Source organism: Numida meleagris, chromosome 2, assembly GCF_002078875.1.
Source record: "Numida meleagris isolate 19003 breed g44 Domestic line chromosome 2, NumMel1.0, whole genome shotgun sequence".
NCBI lineage: Eukaryota > Metazoa > Chordata > Aves > Galliformes > Numididae > Numida > Numida meleagris.
Window position 1 is genome coordinate 56617107 of NC_034410.1, and position 26489 is coordinate 56643595.

General features: G+C 38.9%; 1 long non-coding RNA gene across 3 annotated transcripts in view; it reads right to left on the reverse strand.

The window, feature by feature from the left end:
- Positions 1-26489, reverse strand: part of LOC110394037 — a 253077-nt gene that overhangs the window by 158532 nt on the left and 68056 nt on the right. For 2 of the 3 annotated variants that reach the window (XR_002435348.1, XR_002435344.1), the window contains exon 2: positions 19081-19161. The exons of the other annotated variant lie outside the window; for it this stretch is intronic. This is a non-coding gene — a long non-coding RNA (uncharacterized LOC110394037). The remainder of the gene's footprint in view (positions 1-19080; positions 19162-26489) is intronic. 3 annotated transcript variants of the gene reach the window in all.

Below are 26489 nucleotides of genomic sequence, written 5' to 3' on the forward strand. Positions count from 1 at the left end.
GTCAGTGCCGGGAAAGAGGTGACCAAAGCATTTCACACATTCAGCTGAAGTCAAGCAGCTGCTTGTTTTGAGGCACGTCCTGAAATTAAAGGACTTTTTTGATCTGCCTATCTCAACTACAAGAAAACAACACTTACAATTCAGACTCCATGTTAACAAATACCACCACCATCTAAAGTGACCATTAAAACGATGTGAGGGTGCTTTCAAAACAAAATAGAGAGATTCACAAATAATCAAAATACTCTGCCTCTGCATGAGTCATTTTCTGAACATACGCTCACAGGAAAATATAGCATAAGAAACTGAAGTCCCAGATGCTTACAGGTAAGCATAACATTTTAAGCAGTGTAGGACCAGATGGTTTTTGTTGTTGTTGCTGTTGTTTTTTAATAAACACCATATGAACAAAAGAAAAACACATACATTAGAATTAGGACCAAGAAGAGAAGTGTAAGTGATCTGAAGACATTCAGTCTGCTCTGGGGATGCGGCTGCAAAGACCAGCAAAAGCAAGCTCCATCCGCAGGATGATGAGCCTCCTCATTCCCAGCTATTTTTACATATCTGCCAGAGCTGTGGAAGACCCCTACTTCAGTCTTTCCAGAAACTGAATTAATGAGGCATTATTTTAAGAAAAAGAATCCTCCCCCCCACTACACCCCAAGAAACAAAACCATCACATTCTCTGTGAGGATGTCATTCTTTAGTTAATAGCTCCAGCAGTGTGCCAGGCCAAGCAGTCGTTGGCAGCAGTAATTCCCAAGCAGCCCTAAAGCTCACTCCCAATGCCACTGGAGTCTCCCTGTCGCGTCCATCCCATGTTCCCCTCACAATGGCCCTTCTGGTTTGAGGCAAGTTCTGCAGAACAGCAAGGGGATCAAGCAGTAAGGATGTTAAAAGACTATATGATTTCTCTTCAAAAAAAAAAAAAAGCTGGTGAATTTTGTCTGCACTGGGCATAAATACTAGATGACAGTAAAATGATCTTATTTAATCTCTGGAAAAATAAATGGCACACAGGTTTCTGCTGGTGTGCTACTGTAACATTTGGCACAAGCTCATTGGTAGGATTGTGTCATGCTGATGGATTAATGAACTCTCTAATAGAAATGAAGAGATAAATATGTAACAAGCAAGCAGCCTGTACTGACAGTTATGCAAGTAAAGGCTCTATGTCTCACCTCTGTTTGTCAGTACTGAGCAGACTCAACATATGAGAAACTGTAAATGGAACAAAGCCAGAATGTAACTTAAAGGCAGAAGAGATTAATTTATAACAACTAGTCTTCATCCAACCAATTAAACAGGCTACATATATATATATAAACATATAAATAAAATGGATGGATATATAAGACATGTTTCATACATATGTATACTCACATAATATATAAAAATATGTAATGTATATGAATATATAAGAAATCAATTTCAAAATACAAGGAAAAACAGGACAGATCTAATGAATCTTGTAAAAATAAAAATAAATCTTCTTCTTCCCTTCTTTCTTTAAACAAGAGCTTTTTGACTTAACAGTACTTTAAATCACTTTAGATTTGTGTTTCAAGCTTTAAAATTAATAAAACATATTTTATAAGAAACTATAAAGATTGCACACTTCCCATGCAAGGCTGAGCAGCTAATTATTTTCTAACATTTTGCCTAAGTGAATAAATAGCACTTCATTTAACAATAAATATTGAATGCTGGTTCTAATGGGATGCTTTTTATTTATGATCTATTTATAAATTGTGTTAACTTATCAGAAATAATATTCTAAAACAAAATGAGGTATTCTAAAGTTTCCAAAACTTTCTTAGTTAAAGTAAGCAGAGTATTCTACAGTTCTTCTGTCTAGACTAGACTTGAGTAAACTCAAGGCTGCCTATTAAGAATTTAAAAATAAAGGAAAAACACTAAAGTATTTCTGAAAGAATGAGGAAGAAATATTTCAATTCTTGCCTCTTCTAAACCATTCAAAGGCAACAAGCCCCAGTAAATCTCACAGTCAGTTCAAAGAATGTGGAAAGCAATTGATTGGTTCTTTCTTCAACTAAACCTGTCCACTCCTATCTAAAGCAGTATTTTCCATTATTCTCAGTTGAAAAGAAAGAAAGTTTAAAAAATACAGAAATCACATGCAAAAAAAGTCTTATTCTCCTTGTAAAGTATTGGCATTTCCACAACTTCCAAAACATGTGGTGCAGCTGTGGTCTGAGTGTACTCTCCTTTTCAGAGGATGCTGAAGGCACTGCAGCTGAAGCCAGCCAGACCTAATGTGGAAGGCTGGGGTGGGTATTCCCTCGGCACAGCTTGTCTCCTCCCTACAGCTGCCCACCCAGAGTTACAGAGTACACTGAGTACAAGGCTGCCACAAACATAAAAGCACTTCTTGGGGTTTGTTCTGCTCTGACAAGCTGTGATAAAGGAGAAATTCCACAGGGAGGGTTTCCACTGAGAAGGAAATCTCTTGTGATATGAAGGGCTAACAGCACCGGGCGTTAACCATCTGACTTTGAGCCCAGCTGTGACAGGGAGCTGACAGCACGAGGCACACAGCAAAAGCAGGGCATGCTGCAACGGTAACAGCACACAGATGCAAACACAGAGGCAGAAGGACCATGACTTCAACCAATTATTTGCTCCAGCCAGATACATGCAAGAGGTGCAAAAAAGAATCTCTAAAATAGTGTGTTAGGGCAAAATAATGATGCATCACCACAGCCACAAGAGGCCTGAAATAGCAGCCTCATTTGTTCTTGTGACTAGATGTTTGTTACTTCTTGTATTGTACAGCCAAAAGACTTCTATTTTATATTTCTTTGATGCTCTAAATGATTGCTAACATCACCAAGTTACTCTCAGCTTAGTGAAGTAGCAGCAGCAACTTCTGTTTCACTGACAAAAAAAATCTCATAGTTGGGAAATGAAACATTAAGGTAAGAATGTCTCAACAGTTCTGGAATGCATAGGAATTATTCTAACACATCCTACCACAATAGTATTAAGAGATAGTGATTTTTAAATAGAATCATAGAATCCTAGAATTGCTCAGGTTGGAAAGGACCTTCCAGATCATCAAGTCCAACCACAACCTAACCATACTACCCTAACTCGTACAACCCACCACTAAATCATGTCCCCGAGCACCACATCCAAATGGTTTTTAAACACATTCAGGGAAGGTGACTCAACCACCTCCCTGGGGAGCCTGTTCCAGTGCTTAACAACCCTTGCTGTAAAGAAGTTTTTCCTGATATCCAACCTAAACCTCCCCTGGCACAACTTGAGGCCATTTCCCCTTGTCCTGTCACCACTGAGACCAGCCCCGCTCTCACTGCAATCACCTTTCAGGTATTTGAAGAGAGCAATGAGGTCTCCCCTCAGTCTCCTCTTCCCCAGACTAAACAGCCCCAGTTCCTTTAGTTGCTTCTCATAGGGCATATTCTCCAAGCCCTTCACCAGCCTTGTTGCCCTTCTTTGGCCCTGCTCCAGCACCTCCGTGTCCTTTCTGTACTGGGGCTACTTAAGTATTTTAAGTCAGAGAACACAGTCATTTTAAGAACAGTCAACATAATTTTAAATACAAGACAAAATACTTATGGTCAGGTTGTATGATCTTTTACTAGAAAAGCCTTTTGTATGTGTACATCAAGTGATAACAGTAATAGGTAAAGCAAGGAAAATAGAGACAAAACACTGCAATGAAACTGGGATGTTTTGAATCCACTGACACTAAATATTTTAATAAAGCAGCAGCTCGTCCCATATTCTTTCACTGTTCTTGAACAGCAATGGCAGATCAGTCTTTTAAAGCAAGGTGGGAGAGGGGGTGGGTAGGAAGAAGCAGCACAGGAATTATTTGTAGCATTTTACTTTGCGTGTGCATAAAGTTTGAAGACTTCATAAATAACCCCAAATGAGAAGGATGCAGGAAACTCAGTGCACCCTATTAAAGAATAAAAGTTTAGATCACTCTCTGTTTGCTGTGTTCTATGTCATACACGGCACACAATGAAAGAGGACCCTGATCTTAAATTTGCACAGATCACTGCGGTAAGAATAACAATGGTTGGGTAGGAACAATATTTTTAGCAAGATATTTGCCTATTTAAAGGCATTCGACCACACACTGCATGTTCAAAAGTATACATGTCTTGAGACATCCCATTCACTTCAACACATTTTTTTCTACATCCTCTATTACTTTTAAGTCTCCTGATCTCTTCCCTTTTTTTGAAGGCACCAGCTGTTCAGAGCATTTACCTGCTTTTATTACTTTGATCCTCATCAAGCCAGGACATCACAACTGACTGGCTAGCACAAGGACACTAACTTCAGCATCACATGGAGTCAACCAGCTGCAAGATGTCTTCATATTACAGTAGTTCATTTTAGTATATATAAATATATATTTATACATTTGCTTTTCCTAAAGGGCTTAACGGAAGGAAATTAAGATTTAGGAGTAATGTCTTTTCTGAAAAATACACATCAAGGTCAAAACCAGAGACTTCTCTGAAGTCCCAGTAGTGTCTGCAGGTCTGTAGTTTCAGCTAAATTTTGGAGTAACTTGCTCTCCTCTGTTTCCTGTAGCCTTTGAATTTTTTCTTCCTTGCTTCCGTGGCAGGACTAGAGCACGCAGCTGAGCACATGGAGGCCTGGATTTTTTTTCATAATAATAATTTATTATTTGCCAGTTTTCAATTTCAGTCAATGTGCCAACTCATAGACTAGTCAATTAAAATGATATTTTAAGTAAGATATCAAAAAAACAAACAAACAAAAAGAAACCAACCATACACTACTCCTCCAAAAACAAGCCACGTTATATGAACTGTAGCTTCCTCCTACAATCAACATTATGATTTTGACAAAAAGAAGAGCTTCCAAGTTTTCCGGCCCGAGCTCTGCATCTTCGTAACTGAACTATTTAAGATCTCCAGTTCCGTTGTCCAGACACAGTTTCTAACTCATGACTCTGTTATTCAGAAACACAGAGTTTCTATTTTTATATTAACTTAGTGGTGTAAGTGTTGACATGAGGACTAAACTGGAGCTTGCTGAGCAGTAGTTCCTGGTTCCTCTTCCTCTGCCCTTCTGAGCAGGAGGACAGATTACCTTTTCTTCTTGCTTCTCTTGCCCAACTCACTTATTTCACAACACATGCAATACAGTGGCCAATAGTCTTCAAAATTCATCTGGATATTCTTCCAAAATTGTTCTGATCTGGATCAGTCAAACTTGCTGGTTTGTACAGTGGCTCCAGTTTTTCAAATGACACTCTTAAAATCCTGCCTCTGAGCAGACAGATTTGCTGAACTGCCAGTCTTTTCCTTGGACCTTGCCTTCACATCGTAGCATTTTAGTCACTCACTACTGATGTGCCATCACTACAGCTACCAAGAGGTACATAATTTGGCAACGAACCCGCACACACATTTGAGGTCTGTTCCTTACGTGGAAAATTTAACTAGAGAAAAAAAACACTGAAAAGCTCAAGCACTTTATTTTTCTCATTTGCAAGTGGTCAGCTTTAGAATGCTTGGAGAAGCACCACAACTCAGTCTTACCGGGTGTATTTTAGAAAAAAAAAAAAGACTATGGAAAAAATATTTGCTTTTGATGAGTAGGTTACATATCTGAAAGTATAAGCAGCTTGTTGTATAACTACACACTTCCTTTAAAATCAAAGGAGAGTTTTTTCTTGCTAGTTTGTTGCTGTTGTTTTGTGATTTGTGTGTGCGTGTGTTTTATTTTCCCCCACCAGTTGTATATATACACACACTAAGAACCTGTGATTCTGGACAGCATGCCCTGCCAGAAAGCAGTCAGCATATCACAATGGAAGTTTTCAATTATCTCACTCCAAATACATCGTTCCTACTGGAACACTGCAATCCACAGATTGGCCACGAATTACGTTTATATTAAAAATACAGTATCCTGTGTTTTACAAGCTAAACTAAAACAGATGTAATTAAAGCCTTTGAAAGTAATTTTGGCAAGTGCTCCATTTATATCTACAGCTAAAGCAGATATTTTCTCAAGCATTTTTGCCAAATTTGAGTAATTCTCGTGCTCTGTGTTTTAATTACTACATATGCTTTCCTGTTACAGTTCAGAATATCCATTACACCCTTGAACAGTCAACGCCATGAGAAAATGTGTTTTCTTTTTAAGCCTAGTGGTGTTTCAAATCATTGGAGTGATACTGGCAGAGAGCTGCAGCTTGCAGATGCTTTTGATATATACTGCTATAGATAGTCTGCACATACATACACACACCCATGACCTGCATCTGACCTTGGCTGCAGCAATACACTGCATATCCAGAGCAGTCTTACAGATCTAAGGGAAGATACACAGCATCGGGCTCAAGTCAGTGTTATGCCTAAATACCACTACAGTTTTCCCCCTAGTATGGCACCTAAATTAAATCCAGTTTCAATAAACATTTGCTTCTCAAAAAGATCGACTTGTTTGGTTTTAGATTCCTTGTACCCTTCCATCCCTTCGGCGCAAGCTCACAAAAAGCATGGTTCCATATCAGCATCCTCAGAGAATCACAGCCTCCTAGTTTATGAGGTGATTTCAGAGACCGGTATCTGTTTCTCTTTGGTTCCAGAATCCATGTCAGAAAATGAGATGGGGAGATGATTCTGTCTAGCACAAGCATTAAAGTTTCAGTCTACTTGTAAAATTAAAATGGGGAATTTGAAGTTTTAAAAAAGGTAAACTGCTGCAGTCCAGTGCATACATTCTTTGGCTTCAGAGCAGAGCTATCTGCCCAGGCAGCCAGATGAAAAGCGTTAGTGGAATCGGAGCTTTATTTAATTGCATTTGGTGAGTGGTGAGATCTTCCTGCAAAAATAGCCCTGTTCTTCTGCTTGGCTTAGTAGACCAAAACACACAACGAAGTCTGCTCTAAACATACATACCACATGCTGGAGGTATGTGTCCATTCACATCTATGCTTAGCACCAAAAGAACAGTGAGCAAGTTCCCCTCAAAGTAAATGAACAATGTCTAGACCAACTGCTTCCATCAGTCCAAGTTTCAAGAAACAGGGAACAGCTGCAGGCAAGAGAAGGCAACCACAGCTGCTTTAAAACTTGAAGTAAATTAAGTAGGAGGATTTGCAGATAAAAATGAAGTGTATTTAAAATAGTTGTTGAGTACTGAAACCTTATGCATACTTTATGCATAACTATAGACCAGAGCCTCCCCTCAGTTGTATAAGCAAAACTTTGAACCTAGTTCAGAAAAATCAGTAGAAACATCTCTTATATCTCTGTGCATTTGAAAAAGAACTTAGCGAAAAACTCTTTTCTAAGAGGAAAATGTTTCTTTGCATGTTAACTCACAAAAATAATACAACCACAAAAAGAGGTATTGTCATGCGTTTTAGTGGTATTCCACATCATTTCCAGGTACATTTTATCGTCACTTGTATTGGAAATTTCATCTCCATTTGATTAAGATTCAAGAGAATTGCATATGATAATCTGAATTACTTCACTGCCGCCTTAATGTAGAGAACATACAAATAAGCTGATCCAGCCTAGATTTTGTCCTATGAATGAACAGAAGAGCGTATCTTTGTACTCTGTGTCAACATTATGGCTTTCCTTATGAACAATCTTAAAAAAGACAAGAATATTTTATGCCAGTTTTAGTGGGATGTTTCAGTAAGAACAGACAAAATAGTGAAAACAGAAAGGCCTGCCTAGAACATGAGAGCTATTCAAAATGAGTCCAAAATTATCAGGCTTTTCCTTAATAAGCAAGTCGCACAACTGCTCTAACCTCACAGAGGTTCAGCATGCAGGTTTGCAGCTCATTGGCAGAGATCCAGATCTAGCTTCCTACCTGGAACATAAAATCAAGCGAATTCCCAGCTCCACTGAGGAGAACAGCACTATGGGAAGGACTTATGCCCACAAGTCCAGGAGCTGGTTTCACATACAGGACCCAGAGTCTGGCTGTTTTTCTTACAGGGACAAAAAGTTACAGCACACATCTGTACTGAAATGCTATATTTGCCAATAAAAATCAATCAAGCTGAGGAAAACTTGGCTCCAAACGAAACTATGCATGGTACTTTTACGCACTCCTTTCCAAAGCATTTCCAGTGACCAAAGTATCAAAAATCTCATTAATTTGGTTACTTTTACACTCTTCCCTCAGGAAGCACAGCATGTGAATCAAAAACCCTCAATTGTGCCTGCTATTTGGGTATTTCCAGTAGACCTTGGGGGAATAAGTACTGAGCTTTTCCCTTCTGACATAGGCTTTATTGAAGTTTCTTCAAGATACAGAAAGCCTACCGTTTCCTTTTTGCTTTGCCAGGAATTCAGCAAGAACAGACAACAGAACATATACCAGAGTGGCAGGTTATCACCTCTAAATAACAAAACACCCATACTCAATTTTTGAAAAGTACATAGCTCAAAACCTGCAACACTGTCCTCAAAGAAAAAAAAAAGAAAGTCTTAAACCAAGTGCACATTAAGGAAACTGAGAAGCTAGGACTCTTCCTCTCTGAATCATATTCTTATTTTTATTCTGTTTTTTTTTTCCCCTCAGAAGAAACAACTACTGTCACCACATTCCTTTCTTCCAGCTTATCGGTGCATGCCCTTGACCATGGTACAAAAGCAGCATTTACTAGCACTCTGCAGGTGAAAGATTATTCTTCTGTATAAATTATACACCTTAGAAGCTCAGCATTTCTTTCCCACTGAAAACCTATTCAAGTGTTCCCACATCTGTATGCTAAGTGGTTTGCCCCAGCCGGGGGGGGGGGGGTCAAATAATTGCTGATATTTCAAGAAACCTTATCTTTTAATGATTGGGATCAGAGGAAGGGTATGGCCATGAAAGAGACAGCTTGAAGCAGGCCTAATCTCTGGCATGGCTGTACCTACAGAGCTACAGCACTGCCACCAACATCACTTCCCCCACTTGTAATCTGCTCCCCAAGGGTGGTCAGCAGGGAGATTGAATTGAGTGAGGAAGTCTCTTACTGTGACCCTTCTGTCATGGGCAGTCTCTCTCCCTAGACAGCAACGTGCACCGGTGTCAGCAAAGTAGGCATAACCTCCATTGGAAAACAGCAACATGAACCTGCTAACAAGATCGTATTCCTGCTCCATCCCCCTTTGACTGTGGTAAATTCTCACTTCTTGGTTTCCAGAATGTTGGTTTCCACAGGTCTACCGTTTCACTAGTTTGTCTCTACCTGAAGACATCCCAGTGTGGAGCACTGCTCTGTCTTCCTCAGCTGATGGCTACAGCCAGGTCATCACCTTTTAATGGAGATGCTGAACATTTTCAGTTCACTCCTCGACTACTGTATGCAGTTTTGGGCACCACAATATAAGAAGGACGTAAAACTATTAGAGTGTCCAAAGGAGGGCTCCAAAGATGGTGAAGAATCTAGAGGACAAGACATACAAGGAGCAACTGAGGTCCCTTGGCTTGTTCAGCCCAGAGAAGAGGGGAGTGAGGAGAGGCCTCATGACAGCCTACAGCTTTCTAAAGACGATGTGGAGGGTCAGACACTGGTCTCCCTGGTGACAGTGACCAGACCCAAGGGAACAGCATGGAGCTGCATCAGGCGAGGGTCATGCTGGATGTTAAGGACAGGTTCTTGACTAGAGGGTGGTCAGGCTCTGGAACATGCTCCTCAGGGCACAGGTCATGGCCCCAAACTACCAGAATCCCAGAAGTGTTTTAACAATGCTCTCAGATGCAAGGTTTGAATTTTGGGTGGTCCTGTGTAGAGCCAGAAGTTGGACTTGATTATCCTTACAGGTACTTTCCCACTCAGGATATTCTATGATTCTATGCCAACAAACTACAACACATATCAGCACCAGGGGCTCAGCTCTCCTAATCAGTTCACCCAGGGCAGCAATACACAAGGGTGCATTTCCCAAGGCAGCCTTCAGCTTCCTTGCAGTGATAAGCCACCACCTTCTTCGCTTCCTTACAAAAAGCTATTAACTTAGCTCAACTTCTCGCAAGAAAGCCTACATGCTAATTGTGATTCATAAATAAAGAATAAAAATAATCTAAGTTGTGTCTTAAAACAAATTTCATCTATCCAGTCCAGTTTAATTTTCAGTTAATAAACTAACGCTCCCAGGATCAGTCACTCCCAAACATGCATAGAAGAGGCAGCCAACCCACGTAGCACAGGGATGGGGAGAGGGCCGCCATCCCCAGGACATCTGTGCAATGGGACGCCTTACAAGTTAAGGGCTGACGTGTTTTGCCAGAGGAGGCAACTGGAGCCAGGAGGATTAGTCACTTTTGTGGGGCCTGGGAAGGTGGGGAGGGAGGTCAGGCACTAGGGGCATATTCAGCCTGACACCAAAAAAAAAAAAAAGCAATTCTGATCCCTGCCTAGGCAAAACAGCAGCAGTGTTCATTCAGCTGTGAATTTATTGCGTGGGAGTTGCTACAGCTCTCTCAGGGAGATTTTTTTTTTTTTTTTTGCCTACACTGGGTTTTCTGTCTGGTGTGTTTTTTATTAACTCCTAGAGCATGTCTGTAAGAGGAGGTACATGGGGGCTGGGGAAGTGACAAAGGATGTTATTAGCAGACTGGCATTTCACAAGTTAAGCTGACTTTTCTGAAGTACTCATCACCATATACTGCTTAATAATGTGTAAAAAACTGTGAGAAAAAATGAGATAAGACCATCAATCCTGTTAAATTTGATCGAACAGTTTAAAGGATAGCCTGTCAGTTTTCAAATGCTCCAAGACAAAAAAGACTTTTGTTACTGAAGTCTCTAACACCAGGGCCCATTCTGGATGTCAGAATACTTGAGCCTATAGATAGAGTGAAGATGACAGATTAAAGACCAGTGCAGAAGTCACCGAACATAAAATCAACACGATAAAATTAGTTCCACGTTCCTGTTTGTAATCCACCCCAAATATTCTACAGCTGACAAAATGAACTGAAGTCTAGCTGTAACCCTGGAAAAACATAACTAAGTGTACAATTGAGACATGTCAGGCCAGAAATTTCAAAATATCATGTTCCTGAATACTCCCAATAACTGAGTCCTCTCTTCAGGATCTGTGATGGAAACAGATGCTTATCTTTCAAAAGCTTTACATGAATTTAACTGAAAGTACAAGCCCAGACAGCATGGAAGAGGACAAACCTAAACCAGAAGCTTCAATGCCAGAAGTCACAAGAAAAAAAAGTTATTTGTCTTCCAAGCAGTTTTGGTTGGTCCAAAGTCTGGTGGCTAAGATTTAAAGAAAACAGCCTGTCCTAGAAACGTAAAGTGGCAACAAAGAGCAGCTTTCTTTGATGCTGTAGTATCAAACTGCTTTTTATGACAGATCAATGCCACTTTGAGATAGCTGTTTCACCCTGTGATGTAGCAGATAGGTTTTGATTATTTTCAGAAGTGGTTGTGATTGGACTTCCATATTTCTCATCTTAAATTCTGCAGCCATACTTGTTCAATGGATGAAGTGCTGGTATTATGGCAACACAGCTGAGAAAAAGCTTATATAAATGCACTGATCATTCATCTGAACAATACAGAATTTGGTATTGCTGAGAATGAACAGCAAATAGGTCAGTCTGCCCACATTTTTCTTTAACACTTTACCAGAATTCTGCCACCCTTTTGTCTCTAGTACTTCAAGACTTCTCATTTTTTGACTTTCTATCCTTTACAAAAAAAAACGTACATGTTAACATGGTCATGTAAAGATAACAAAGTACTGGTATCCTTCTTAACCACATCAGACTGCTCAAGTTTTTGTAAAGAATTAACTGCCAGGAAACCACAGAAGTCAGACACAAAGAGTAGGAATTCATTATAAAACAAGAGGGTTTTTTCCTTCAGGCCAGAAGAGCCCTCTCTTAAGCTTCTGTTATATCACCTGCAAACAATCAAAGAACCCTGAAACAAACTGCCTCAGCATTCAACAAAAGCCTCTTTTTAATTTGGGTAAGTTACTATTCTACCTGATAGAGCATGCAGGAAGTGATCCAGCCTGATCTTGTAGCTCAAAACTGCTTTCACCACTGTCAAGAATTTAAAGCCATTGAGCCACCAGCAGCAATTCTATAAAAACAGAAAAGGTATTGTCTAGGGATAATTATTTTCGGAAAGCAATTCAGAGACCAGTTTCTGAAATAGCAGAAAAATAAATAAGAAACTAAAAAAAAAAAAATAGAGCAATCAGAATGACATGGAGCTGTGCATAAAGACATGGTGATGAAAATGAAAATAAGACCTATATAAATTAAGATAACCATATGCATAATACTACTAACAAAAAAAAAGAAGCAAGTTGTCTCCACTGATATGAAAAGTTCAGCTTGGGTAAAAATATGATGCCCATGGCACATTCTCTGGAAGTGCTGCTGAAGGAGTGATGGAGCAGCTCTCAGAATCCTGGAAGGGGCAATCTTGCAGATAATCAAAGTAGGTTTATGACTGGCAGTGAAGTTTCTACAGTCCTCTAACAGAACACTAAGTTGTGATATTGCATAGAAGGCTCAGAGTTGGGATATTCACATGTGTTTAAGGGCAGGGGAGCATTTGAGAAACCTCCATCATATCTGCTTGCAGTTCACTGTTCATCCTCTGTGTTCTGCTGCCCTGAAGCCTTCAGAGGCATACATTTGCATTAGCCAATAGGAAGAAGACACGTCCATTTAACAATAAGAACAAAGATGATTCATGAATGCATTTTAAGTGGTTGTCCCATGGAAAAGAAGTGATCAGAAGCCAGTTCCAGAAATTAGAAGTTTCTTAAAATGCTTTATACAAACAACACAGTGGCCATCCTCTGCAAACATCCTAATCTTACAGGGAAAGACTGGCTGTGTGCAAGTCAGCAGGAAGATACATTACTTTTTCTTCCTTGAAATACATCTTTGAGTTAAGAAAAAACACAAATTACTGTTCATCAGCACAATCACCATCAGCAGTCTTAAAATGTCTACTTAAGAATTTGTGTAAGCAGCACTTAAATTTAAATAAACGCACCTCAATTTATTTCAGTTCCTTCTATCTGAAAGATAAATCCCCTCCTCTAAGGTTCTGCTCTAAACTACTTCAGACTTTATCTTGAGAAGAGCCAGGTAGAAATTTTATTTAAAACTCCAGATTTGTTTTTAACAGTTTTCTGTTCAGAACAATTTCTGAACAGATTCTGAATGATTTCTGAGAAATTCCACATTTTCAGCTAGAACTGAGCCCTGGCTAGAGCAGAAGGAGTGTCCCAAGGGCAGCAGGTCCCAGCACAGTGCTCGCTAGCTGAACTATTCCAGTCCCAAATTATGAGCTCTGTGCCACCAGAATTGTGGCAAACAGAGAAAAATAGATCTGCTCTTTCATCAAGGATAACTCCTTCATTTGACTCAAACAACCAACTCACCAATCAAGCCAAATTAATGGCATGTGATTATTATGAAGGAGCATAGTGCTTGTGCACAATGGGGAAAAAAAACCTTAAATTTGAAGACTTAAAGTTGATAGCCCTTTTGAGTGCCCATCTCTTACTGATTCTGGTAAGATTTAAGGAGCACTTCTGAGGATTTTCACCACCATTTCTCAAACAGCTGTACCACTTGAGCTATTCACAGTCTCAGCATCTTAAAGTAATAACTGAAACATATTTTTCTACTATTTTCTTCTCATTAAAAAATGAAGCTTCCAAGCCATATTCACTTAATACCTCAGAGAATAGAGAAACAAAGGAGAAAAGGGAAGAAAGGTCACTGTCAGGCAAAGATCAAGTCTGGAAAATTTCAACTTGAGACATGAACATTTCAGGAAGTTATAAGCAACTGGAATAATAAAAGAATAACTGAAACACTGTAGGAATTTTAACTAGAGCTCTTGCTATGCAAACCGAATATTATTTAATGTATTTTAGCAGCATGCAGAAATGCTCCTTGGCTGAGACATAAATGATCTATGTTCTCAAGATCACTCCAGCTTGCCTGAGTGAGCAGAAGAAATGGGTATATAGTGTTGATCAGCGTAGCTCCCTTGCTTTCAGAGATACCAGTGAGTCATAGGAAAAGGGAGCACTATCAAAATCCTCCAACTTGGAACAGCTCATGTGGTTCACTGCCGCCTTACTTCCTCTCCATCACAGAACCACCAGTTCGGCCAGCCTCTCCCCAGGCCATCTTTATCAAAATCTGGTTTGTTCCAATGCCTACCACAAGGGCATACAGAAGTGAAGAAACACTTCTCCAATTTAAAACAAGTTGCTGTTCAAATCACAGGTTCAGTGTTTTTTGTGCACATCCCCTCAGCACATTCCCTTGAACTCCTTTGCAGAACAGTCATGGATCAAGTGAAGCCTAATCAAAGCTTTTCCCATCTCACTAAAGAAGAATCGTCAGACGAAATCCACCTTTTCCTGCTTCACTGCTCCAGAGGACCACAGGATGTAGAGAGGCATTCCGTAATTGCTGAATTCCTGTCAAAGTAACTGGTAGAACGATTATTTTTCCAAATAGTGTTATGTTTTAAAAAAAAAATAAAAAAATCAGACATCCTATGAAAACTCTACATGCCAACCCAGGCATTTAAATTATGAAGTCTCCCGCAGAAGAAAAAAAAACCCACACTTTGGAAGTTGACTCCACTTAGCAAGTATTTGCAAAGGGCAAGAATGCCTAAATACACAGAGTTGCTCCAGACGCATTGCCACTAGTATCTTCTTTTAAGTTCCTTCCACACACTGTGATACTGTGAGCATTTCAGTCTGAAACTAGGTCATAAACTTCTCTATTGGAAAGCATTTATAGCTGTTTGGACTGGATTATTCTGTTCAAGAGGTTATAATAATAAAGGAAGTTTGAAAGTGTACTTTCTCTAAACTCCTAGTATGCCATTGCCAGTTTGAGAAACTGGCTCATTACTTATCCTTGTTTGGCTCTCCTATACTCAATTTGTTGCTTGCTTTGACCTCTTTCTGGACAAATATAAAACTTACTGTTTCATCATATTAATATGAAGGAGAATAAAAAAGTTTCTCATTTATCCCTGTTCTAGAATCAGTTTTACAAAAACACAAACAGAGTTTCAACAGCCATTCAGATATTAAAGTCCTGCCAAAGTTTACAGTCAGTTATATCCTGTTACAAAAGGAAAAATAAAATAAAACACCTCTGCTCTGTTTTTTCAGTTCTGTACAAATTTCTGTCAAGAAACAACCTCCCTCCTTATATTCACATGCATCCAGATGATCTGTGGATAAACCTTATTCTCTCCAGTCTAATCAAATTGGCCAGCTCACCTTCTACTCTTCCAAACATTCTCACACACTCCTTCCTGCATAGGCAAGCACAACCGAGAATTTGCTATCTTTCTTTCCATCCTGCCTTTTTGAATACTTAAAACAGTAAGCAATCGCTCCATCCACAGTTCAGTCTTGCAAGGCCTGTCATTTGAGGTTTCTTCTGTTTGCTCTCCATTAAGCAGCTGGTCTTGCCACAGGCAAATTCAGGGTCCAGTAGCTTCCCAGAAGAGATTCAAAGGCAAACTTCTGCCCATTTTCTGGGGACTTGAGGAACAAGGTGTCCAGTTGTTTTCTTTAAGTGAGAAAGATGTCTTAGCAACCTTTTGTGTGCTTTTCCATAAGCCATCAGAACATAGGCAGGGGAGTTGTCTTCAACTGAAAAAGCCTTAACTGATATGCTGCACCTAACTTGCTTTCCATCTTACAAGGATTCAGCTGAAAGCTTTGGACAGTAAGGTGACCCTTTGTAAGAGCTGTCTTATTTTCTTCCCCAAATATAGGCACAGAAAGAAAAACCAAGGGCAGACTGGATGAAAATGTATGTACAATATTAAGTTGGCTGTATAATCAGGATCAAATGCAAGTCCACGACCTTCACTGCATTTAGAAGAAAACCAAAAAATTGAGAGCAAAAATAAACTCAACTTTTACCCAGCTGCAATATCTTTTTCTCCAGAATATTCTCTGCCAACAAGGAGAATCCATATAATTAAATTATTAGCCTTCAACTAGCTTTAAGGTTTTAGCTAAAAGTTGTTTGTTGCTTCTGTCTGCTTCTCCATAATTTTAAAAGCCTTTACTCTTAAAACTACAGTGATCTGTATTCAATACTTAACACATCTGTGTTTTTTTTCTTCCCCAAAGAGAATCATCTTCAGCACAGAAGCTGCAGCCTTATCCAGTTTGACAGTTCTACTGCAGTAGTTAATATTATATATACTGCACAGTATATTTTTGTGACACACCATCTAACCAAGTCAGGTAAACTTATACAATATTCACACTTCCTTTTATAGCCTTGATATAGTAGTTGAAACAGATGGAGTCAGGTCTTCAACACAGTGATTCTGCAGCAAAGAGACTATGGAATAATTATTTTCTTTTAACCCACCTAAATTTCTGTGAAGCTAACAACAATGTTTTAAATGATATATATATAAATAAAAGGATATATATAAATATATTCTGATTAATAGTTCTATGTTTTAACGCGTTGCTGGGAGGCTCAGCTCATAGAGTGCATGTCCCCATGATATTTCAACTTAGTTTCTTCCACACAACCTCGAATTCTATCAGGAAAAAACTGCCAGGGTAACTGCCTCACAGCTTGGCAGACTGAACACCTTCTTTTATTTCTGAAATTCAGAGGAGTAGAACAAAATGAAGTCCAAATTATTCATCATCATCTAAAAAAATAGATATTAAAAGCATGCAAAATGAGTTCAAAGAGAAAAGCAAGGCATGTGTGAGAAGCTGCTTCAAATCTATATATTTTGAAAGTGACAGTAATCAGTCACAGAAGCCCTTCAGTTTCATTTCCCTTTGTAACTCTTTAAAAAGATACTTTCTTTAAAACTTAGGAGCCATCCTCCATTTCCATTGTCCCACTACAGCAGAAAGGGCATAGTGCAACTCCTGATTTTCCTGGCATATTTTCCTAGTCCCCAGATTAAGTGACATCAGCAAGCAGGAGGTTGAAGACACAGACAGGGAGGGCTCCCGGAGGGCTCCCTCCCCGCATTGCATTCAGTTGGGGAATTCTGAATTGCACAAAATCACAAAGCCCAGAAATCTGGGATGAAAATGTAGCAAAAAAAAATTCATGGAAGGGGGAAAGTATACCCAAGGCTACTCAACAAAGAGGCCACCACTGACACAGGTCCTTCATCTGCAGATTACGAGCGGTTGAGATGGGAAGCAAGCACATGTTGGTTTTCCACCCTTCTCTCCAGGTATCAGCTACCAGCCACTCTCTAGGACAGCAATCTGCTATGCCTTACTAAGGGTTTAGATTTAAACTGGATCCTCAATCTAGCCAATACTGACTTTTGATGTGTTTGCTGTGTTCATGTTCTTATGACCCAGAGTAGTTGCAGAACAAAGTATACCCCAAGGTCATCCATTTGTATATTTTGTACCCTTATCTGAAGGCAAGGCAGACATCTGGCTCCCACATGGACACAGTGCAGTCTTTGCCATGCGTATCTTCACAATACTCTTGCAAAGGAAGAAAAAAAAGAGGCCAACTGGAGACCAGAAGTAAGAGCCATGTATGTACTCAGAGACCATTCTTTTGCTTCATCTGAAATGTATGTTGGCAGCTGTAAGCATCAGCTTCCCAGCAGCTCTATGCTACCAGCATAACAAGGCCCATATGGACAGAAAGCTCAGTGCACCCCTGGGCACATGAGTTCTGCCCAGAGTACTTTTTTGCTCCTCATCCTACTAGTTCTCTTCATTAGAAATGCAAGCACATAGGTGTTCAGGCACTTACCTCCCACTGATGTGGGGAGTGAAGAGTTTACCCTAGGCTTCCCTGGAAGACTGTGACAGAGCAAGAATTGAATCAAAACCAACATTACTTGCTTGCCTTTGGGTAGGCTTTAAAGAGCTTGGGTTAATTACCAAAAGTATCAACAACTTGACTATTATTCCCTGGATTGTCACAGCCTCAAAGAACAGGTACTAAAGCCACTCAAGATATTCAGAAATTGCCCTCATATTCAGGCCTATAGTTGTGACTACTAACACAAAATTAAATTCAAAAGTAAATGAAGGAAATACTTTTATACAGTGGCAAGAATAAAGACTATAACAGCAGCCGGCTCATTTGTACCCACAACTCTAATCAATTAGAGAGGATAATTATGTATTACTGGTAATCTTACAGTTTATCAACATCACATCACTCTTGTACATGGCAAGACTGAGAAAAAGAGTTTGCAGCTTTATGCTAAAAATCAGTACTAGCACACACCTTTTTACTTTATGTCACATTCTTGGATGTTTTAATGGGAACAGATCTTTCACAGAAAAGGATTTGTTTAGAAAAAAATTGAAGAAGTCTCTATTTTAAAGTTGAGACATGGGAAGAAAGAGCAGAAACCTTCATCAGACTAGTCATGACCACTACAGATCTTTGTGCAAAATCTGAATGACTAAAGCTGAATCACAAGGGACAGTAGAAAACAATTTCCTGGATCCAGTATCTCCCCAGTGGAACAGACTGGAATTCACTACAAATATGCAAAAAAAAAATTTTGCTTTCCTCTTTACGGTGATATTTTTAGAAAACTATGAGCAGACTAGCTGGTAAAAAAACTTTAGTAAGGGGTCAACCTCAAAATTGTATTTTTCAGCAGAGAAAGTGTGGCTTAAGAGAAGTAAAGTCTTCTGGAATAGATGTTCCAATCTGGTATAAGTTAAAGTAGATGGAACTAATTCCTGAAGGAGCAAGTGGGTCAATGGGAGAATTAGTAGTGACAGACCGTATTTTATAATAATCTTTCAATCATTAAAACCCAATTTAACATGTAACGTCATCTGTTGTCAGAATTACCAAACCTGGGAGGAAAACCAAAAACCTGTTTGTGATGATTTACAGAGAGACATATGCAAACATTCATGTGGACAAGAGATTATTTATATTTTATATTCAGTAAGTTTTGATGCTGTAATGTTGAAGACTGCTACTATTGAAACTTAACCAAAACAATGTGAAGAAAGTTAATGAACAACTGTACCAAATGGAATATATCTGGTTTCCTACCTGAAGTGTGTTCATCAATCATTACTGCTGTGCTAGGAAAATGCTTCAGCAATCACAAAAAAAAAAAGATCTGGAGAGTTCCTAAATGATTAAAAAGAAATGCAAGCAAGTTACATGATACAGAAGTCTAATTCCACAGCAAACAGTAGAGTCACACTTCAGAGTTCAGTCTCATACTGCACTTGTAAGGATTATTTTGTTCTTTTTCTAGTCTTTTTATTTTTAAAAAACAAAACAGTGGTGCATTCATCTGAGGCAGAGCTAAAACAATACAAAATTCAATTACTAACAACACTGGAAAAAAAAAAAACATGATTTGCAAAGATAGCTATACCAAAAGAAAAGCAGTTATCCCTACTCAGTTAAATGATTTGGCAACTGTTCTGTATCCACAACTTCATGTGTTGATATTAATTCAGACCGTATACAGAGAAGTTTTTCAGTTCTCACAGGAAAAGAAATAAATGTTTCCAAATCATGGCTGCATTTCACAGAAAGAATGATTTAAGCCAAATGCGAAACACATGGATTTTCTTAAAATTTACCCTTTATTTTTAATTTGAGTTGGAAAGCTCCATTTTTCTAAAACATGTAGGTATAAAGAACACTTTAAAATTCCAGACAAAGCATTCTTCAGAGTTATAGTGTGATTTTAGAACCACAAGTCTGATAAAACACAATATAACTAATCCAAGCTGCAGTATCCCCACAGTCTTCTTTTTAAATGAAACACTAAATTGGAAAAAATACACAATGCTAATACTGCATACATCTGCTTGATTAAAACAGTAATTATGCAGTAATGTAGGTAGCAAATTAACCTCTCAGTTTCCAGGTTTGATAGCACATCACCATAAAATTCATTGGCAAAATGCACTTTCTAGAACACAAGTAATTTTTCATAAAAGCATGCCTACGTGTGTCATTTTATAAGAAATAGCAAAATTCATAGTAAATAGTATCTATCTCACACACACAAGTTTTCCCTATATTCAGCTACCCTAATGGAAGGTGCAAGGTGAAAACTCAGTAGGTTCTACTCAATTCTTAGCAGTCTACAACACATGAAACAACATTCTCTGTTCTGATACTTCAATACAGTTATGGGTACCTCAGCAGAAATTATGGATACCTTAGCCTTCTGCTCCAGTAAATAAGGCTAGCAAGTTATTATCTGGACTATGGCTACAATGCTTTTTCACTGTTTCACATATTATGAAATGAAGTTCAGATAATCCACATGGACATACCCATCTCATTTTCTATAGAATGTATAATGTCTTATCTGATGCACATATATGTATACTTGCATAAAAATATGAAGTTCCTCTTACAAGGAAAAATAGATTTTTTTTTTTCTAATGAAGAAAACTAGTAGGATGAGGCACACAAAAAAAAAAAAAAACAAACAAGTTTTAACTGCTAGTGTTAGTTTTAGTTAGAAAACAACTTACAAGATGTGCATTCATGCTATTAAGTGACATTTCCAAGAAAATCGCAACCCTCTATCCACTTTTACATCCTGTTAGCACAAACTAGTCAATGCAACTGTAAAAGACCATAAAGGAGAATTGACAGTTTTACCTAGAAAGGTTTTGGTCTAAAATTTTCACCTTGCAACATACTAAGTCTTTGGAAACCTAGTCAGATTAAAGTGAAGACAACACACTCATGAATGCTGCCAATTGTTTCCACAGAAATGTGCTTGCTTCTCTTCCAACATAGTCACTTCATGGAAATCACATAGGTTCTTTTACTGAGGACACTAAGGGACACAGGAAAAGCAGAATACCATGCTGTAGCAGAGGCTGCCTTCCTGAATGTACAGCCAGAAAAATCACACCATCCAAGATTAAAATGAAGTTAAGAAGGAATATGCTTATTTTACCTAAATACAAGTAGTATCTACCTTTAGAAAATCATTGCCATTTGCAACTAATCAAAGCCACACTGATTTTTAAACAAAAGACCATCAGAAGAGTTTGATGTAGGGTGCTAGAGCAAGGGTATAATAAAAACCAAAAGGTCATATGGATTCCTGTGCAGACTGTGGCTTCTCAGCCATCTCTGCAGCCCGTTGGTGGTCCCTGCAGTTTCAGAAGGTGGTCCACAACAATATCATGAAGACGACAAATTGAAGCCACATTTCTGTTTGTGCAAGCAAGAAAACAGGAGAGAAATAAAAGGAGCAGATGAACATTCAGAGTTTAGAATGATTCTCATTTAGTCACAAATTAAAACCATTGTTGAAGCACAGCACAGTATTGCCCATATTCTTTTCTCCGAGAAAAAGAATTAGGCTTTGATGAAACAAAGATAGAGGAATAATTTTGCAAGTTATATCTATTCACAAATACAGACACAAACAGGTCTCAAAAGGGCAATGTCTTTGAAGTAGAAGTAAGAAACAAAAAGCACAAAAAAGAATCCAAAATGCTTTCTAGTTCTTGGCTCTAAGCTTGTGCTAAAGCACTACCTCTGCTCCTTACCATGGAGGATCGTGTTCATGCACCAGCCTTCACTCCTTGGCTACAATGCCACTAGCTCCTGGCAGGCAAACTGGACAGGCATCAAGGCATTTTTCTAGCCAGGCCTCCAATGGGGTTAGCTACCCACATACCAGAGTCACCTCCCCAGCCCCACAGAGTGAGTGACAAAGCTGAGATATAGCTACTAGAATAAGATGACTTCTGTCTGATTTCTTAAGCAATGCAGTCACATTAGTAAGATGTAATTACTTGTTTTCCTTCCCAAAGAATTGGATGCAAGTATGGTTTTGAATACTTAGATAATAGGGCTGTATGAGACTGGCAGCTCTAAAATGCTGGGAAAGTCAACAAAGAGTATAGCAGCCCTCAACCGCCAACAGAAAAGAACTTGTGAGTGAGGAAGCTCCCTTGTAGCCTCCTCTGATCTCCAGCAGGCCTGGAGAAAGGTACAGTGGCTGCTCTAAAAGTAATGCCTCCTATTTTATTATTTATGACATCAGAGGTGGATGTTGGTGGTATGGTAGTAGAGACTGAACCTTCCCATCAATAACTCATAACATGTCATTGCAATGCAACAGACAGCATCAGAGGGGCAGTCTGGAAAAAACTGCATCTAACTTGTAAGTGTATATGAAGCAAAAGCATGGAACTGATTTCCATTGTATGGAAAAATTGGCACCCACCATGTTTTTTGAGCATTGACGGAGACCAAACAGTGGATGTGTGCGCAGTGAGGCAATAGGTAGTGCATCTCAGCAGTGGGGACAGCAACAGTGGGTCACATCTGGTGGTGCAGTTTTGTTTTGTTTTGTTTTAAAAGCACAGCATGCATGCAGGCTCTTGTTCATCACTGGTGAAAATGCATAGCTAATGGTAACTATGTTGGAAAAGAGTGTTTCGTAGCTGAGAATTTACTCTATCAAATAGGTTACTGTGTTCTTTTTATCTGTTGTACTTTCCATGGAAATAAGTAGGAGATGTTACTTTCAGAGAAACCTACATACAATTTGGAGAAGAAAACATGGTGTCCATGCATGAAGCTGAAGAATAACAAACATTCACTGTTTCTGCCAGGAATTTAAAACCAGATTATATTGGCTGCAGAAAATAACACACACACTTCTGGAGCAACGAAACACAAGCTCGACAGTTATGGCTGTTAGGCTCAGTCCAATCACCTCTATCTGCATAAAGGCAAAAGACTGTCTGAAATGATGAAACATACCATGAAGCATTCATTTTCCTTCATAAGCAGTCTGTCTACCACTGAAAGAACTAGCATAGGGTTTAGTTTAAGAAAAACAAAAACATTTGTAGGTAAGGAATTAAAGTGTTACCATGAACTAGTTCAATCCCATCCTTTGTTCCCATTTGAGAAGTGCAATAGAAGCAGAAAGGCAGAGGCATGTAGGGCTGAATAACCATTCATTAACAATGTTAATAGTAAAGATTTATTCTCCCCCCACCCCCTCCATGGTCTCTTGTACTTACTATGGTGAAATTAAGATTTTTTTACTCCAAGCAAACTCCTGCTAATCCTTTTATTTAGGTTCAGTGCTACAGTACTGACCCTGCAAGAACATTCATCTATATTCACAGCTGGAGCTGCAGACTCTGGCTTGAAGTAATTAATGACTTCACAAAGCAAAAGCAACTGAAAGGCCAAGCACTTATCTAAAAGAAAATCTGAATTTGACCATCTTAAAGAACAGGATGAAAACAGGACATATAATCAGACAGCTCATCAAAAGCTGATATCAAAGACATCTGACACATTAGAGAAGTACAATGTAGGGAAAAAAAATCTTAAGTTCTGTCATACCATAAAACATACATCAGTTCTTAAAAAAGAAAAAAAAGAAACTGAATTTTAATACCAGATTAAATTCAACCCCAGTGAACTGCTATCAAGAGAGCAGTCAGAATTAGGAGTGCTCAGCTCCATCCACTCAGCCTGATTTTCTATTATCTCATACCTTCGAGAGTTACTTGCTCATTTGCAAGATTAATCTAAAGTTATAACATTACCGGATGAAATACTGGTTCTTGCTTCAATTTGCTTGTCAACTTCTCAGTCCATTTTCTTTAACGTAAGCAAATAATACGAGGAGCTCAAAGGACAGTGGAAAGTCAGGTTGTATGATTCCATTTGTGGCCATCAGGACAGGGAGTGCAGAAGGGCATTAAACAGCTTGTGAGCAGATAGAACTTTAAAGCATGAATGGCAACATGCACATGGAAGATAAAATCTGGACCCTCCACTTTGGATGGACTTCAGGAAAATATTCCTCATATTAAGATTTCTAGAGTAGTGTTCAGGCTCAACACTTCTTAAAATACTCCTTTGCTAAGTACTGAGTAGATGCATCACACTGCTGTTTTGTACAGAATGCATTTGGTGACTTGAATTAACTTGATCACATGTGCATACATTTATCACCCTTCTAATAATATGAAAGCTTGACCCATTAAACTGATCTGGAATTATTTGTACATCCACATTCACAACAATTTATTTTGAGCATATTGCAGTGAAATGTTTACTTAGCTTTTCTAAAAGCTGGGCATCTCTGACACTTGAGACCTCAATATCTTGAATTTTTCAAATCATTGCCTTCCTAATCAAGGAATAAATGGACATAAAAGCTTCATTTAATGAAAATAATTTAGAAGCACATTTTCTTGCTAGGAGAATCCAGGCATAGAAAAGCCAGAGCATTTTTGAATCTTACCCACATTTTAATTTTAGCATTCAATTTACTCACTTTCTTAAAAAATACATTTGCAGCAAAACTTTACATCCACACTGGAACTCTTACAAATGTCCATCTGAAGCAGTACGAGCAGCTCTTTACTGAAGCTGGTAAACCACTAGAAACACTGTCAGAAAGAACTATAGGTTTTTGGTGATCCATACTATTTACCATCAAAACAATGCCAAATTCAATTAATCTCCTTTAGGTCCAGGATCTTTATCCTTCTGAAGTTAAAATGTTTAATTAAATCACACCAATGATGGAGCATTCCTCCCTTTGCCATTCCACTATCCTTTTATTTTTACTAGTCCATTTAGCATAGATGCCTTTAACACTGTGTTCCTAAAAAGACCCAACTTAAAAGATTCAGGTCAAGCTGACTGAAATTACTCTATTATACTGGCATAGTGCATCCACTAAGGAAATCACATGCAGCATCAAGCACTTTTCAGTCTTTGGAGGTTTCCCTGCTGCTAGCTGCTGGATGAGGAGGACAAGATCTAGCAGAAGAGGCCAAAGGGAGCATGGAGTCCTTTGCAGCAGTTCTGGGAGGAGGCTGGATCTGCCTGACAGATCCTCCTCCTGCTACACATTTCAGTTGCTTTGATACTCTATCTGCTGAACAGTTGCATTTGAATGTCTTTACAGAAGAAAATTCCTATTAAACACTTCTTTGCATAGAGCTATCAGCACCTGAGAAAGAACAGTGCAGTAATCATGTTTTGATTGTTTTTCCTCATTTAGTCTTTCTTAATGCTGCCAGTCCCCAAAAAGGAACAAATTCCCTGGGCAGGACTCATCAGGTCACACAGCTTAGAGTGGTCTCTGCAGGTCAGCTATGCCCACGGTGCTCCCAGGTTAATTGGAGTGCAAGCAGTGAAACTGGAGCTTGATGCAGAAAGAACGATGGATGCCTAGCAGCAGCCTAGGTAACCTACTTGCACCACATTGCCAGAACCAGAAAATTCACTCCATGCTTCTTTCCAAAGTACCTAAATTAAAAACAGTCCTCAAATTAAAAGCTTGCTTAATTCACTTAGAGGAAAAAAAATAGAAAAGCCATCATGAGCTGTGGTAGCAGCAACTTTTTTTTTTTTTCCTTTTCTAATTTTGTTCTTTTTATTATCATTATCCCATGTGGCTTTCAGGAAGTCCCTACAAGCTAGTCACTGTTATGAAGATGGCCTATTTTAATCAATCCCTTGACAGGAACAGCTAATTATCTAACTTTTCTGGCCAAACTACCAGATGGCTTTAGTTCTATACTTAACTTGATTTTAGTTTTCAGTCAGTAATGTTATTTGCATATTCAATGTCTGCGATGACACAGAACAGAAATAATACCAGTACCAATACCAGCATCTAAGGTACACACAGAATATTTACTGCACTGTTCCACTAAAAAATAAAAATCTAGTCACTTAAAGTGACAGTTATCTCCCACATTTTCTTTTCTTACTAAATTCCTGAAAGCCAAAGGCCTTCCCTTTTACCAGCAGGTTCCGACCATCATCAGGCTGCCAGAGCTGCAGACCTTGCAGTGCACCGACCTGCACCACACACCAGAAGCAGATTGCAGTCATCTACAGAAGCAGGCAGGCTTGGGCCAGCTCTGGGGATGGGAATTCAGGCAGGATTTGAGCATCTATTGCAGTGTACCATGCCATGTGTGAAAAGCAAAAAAACAGTAAGGGCATGAAGGCAGCAGCCACTCCCAGTATGCCCTGGGAACATACAGCTGTGTCTGAACAAAAAGCCAACCGGGATCATCCATGAACAAGTTGAGGCCAAGATCACCCAACTGAAGGAGCTTTATGCACAAACACAGGGCATGTTATCTTTAAGGCAGGCAAAAATGTAGGGATATTAACCGTGACAAGCATATTACTTACAATGCAGACTCCTGTTACGTCATTACTATATTTCAAATTCCAGAGTTATTTTTACATATACATATTGAACCCAGTCATCTTTCTATATATACTAGCACTGCAAATGTTGATTTTTTTTCCCCAAATGGGTTAAAATTACAGTGAATAAGTATAACCTTCAATGATGTTGCAACACACTACAAAGTAAATAACTGAAGAACCTAGACTTGAGAAAAACTCTTCCGGCAGGGACAGCACAAGAGTTACAGCCACTTTGAATACGACACTGTAGA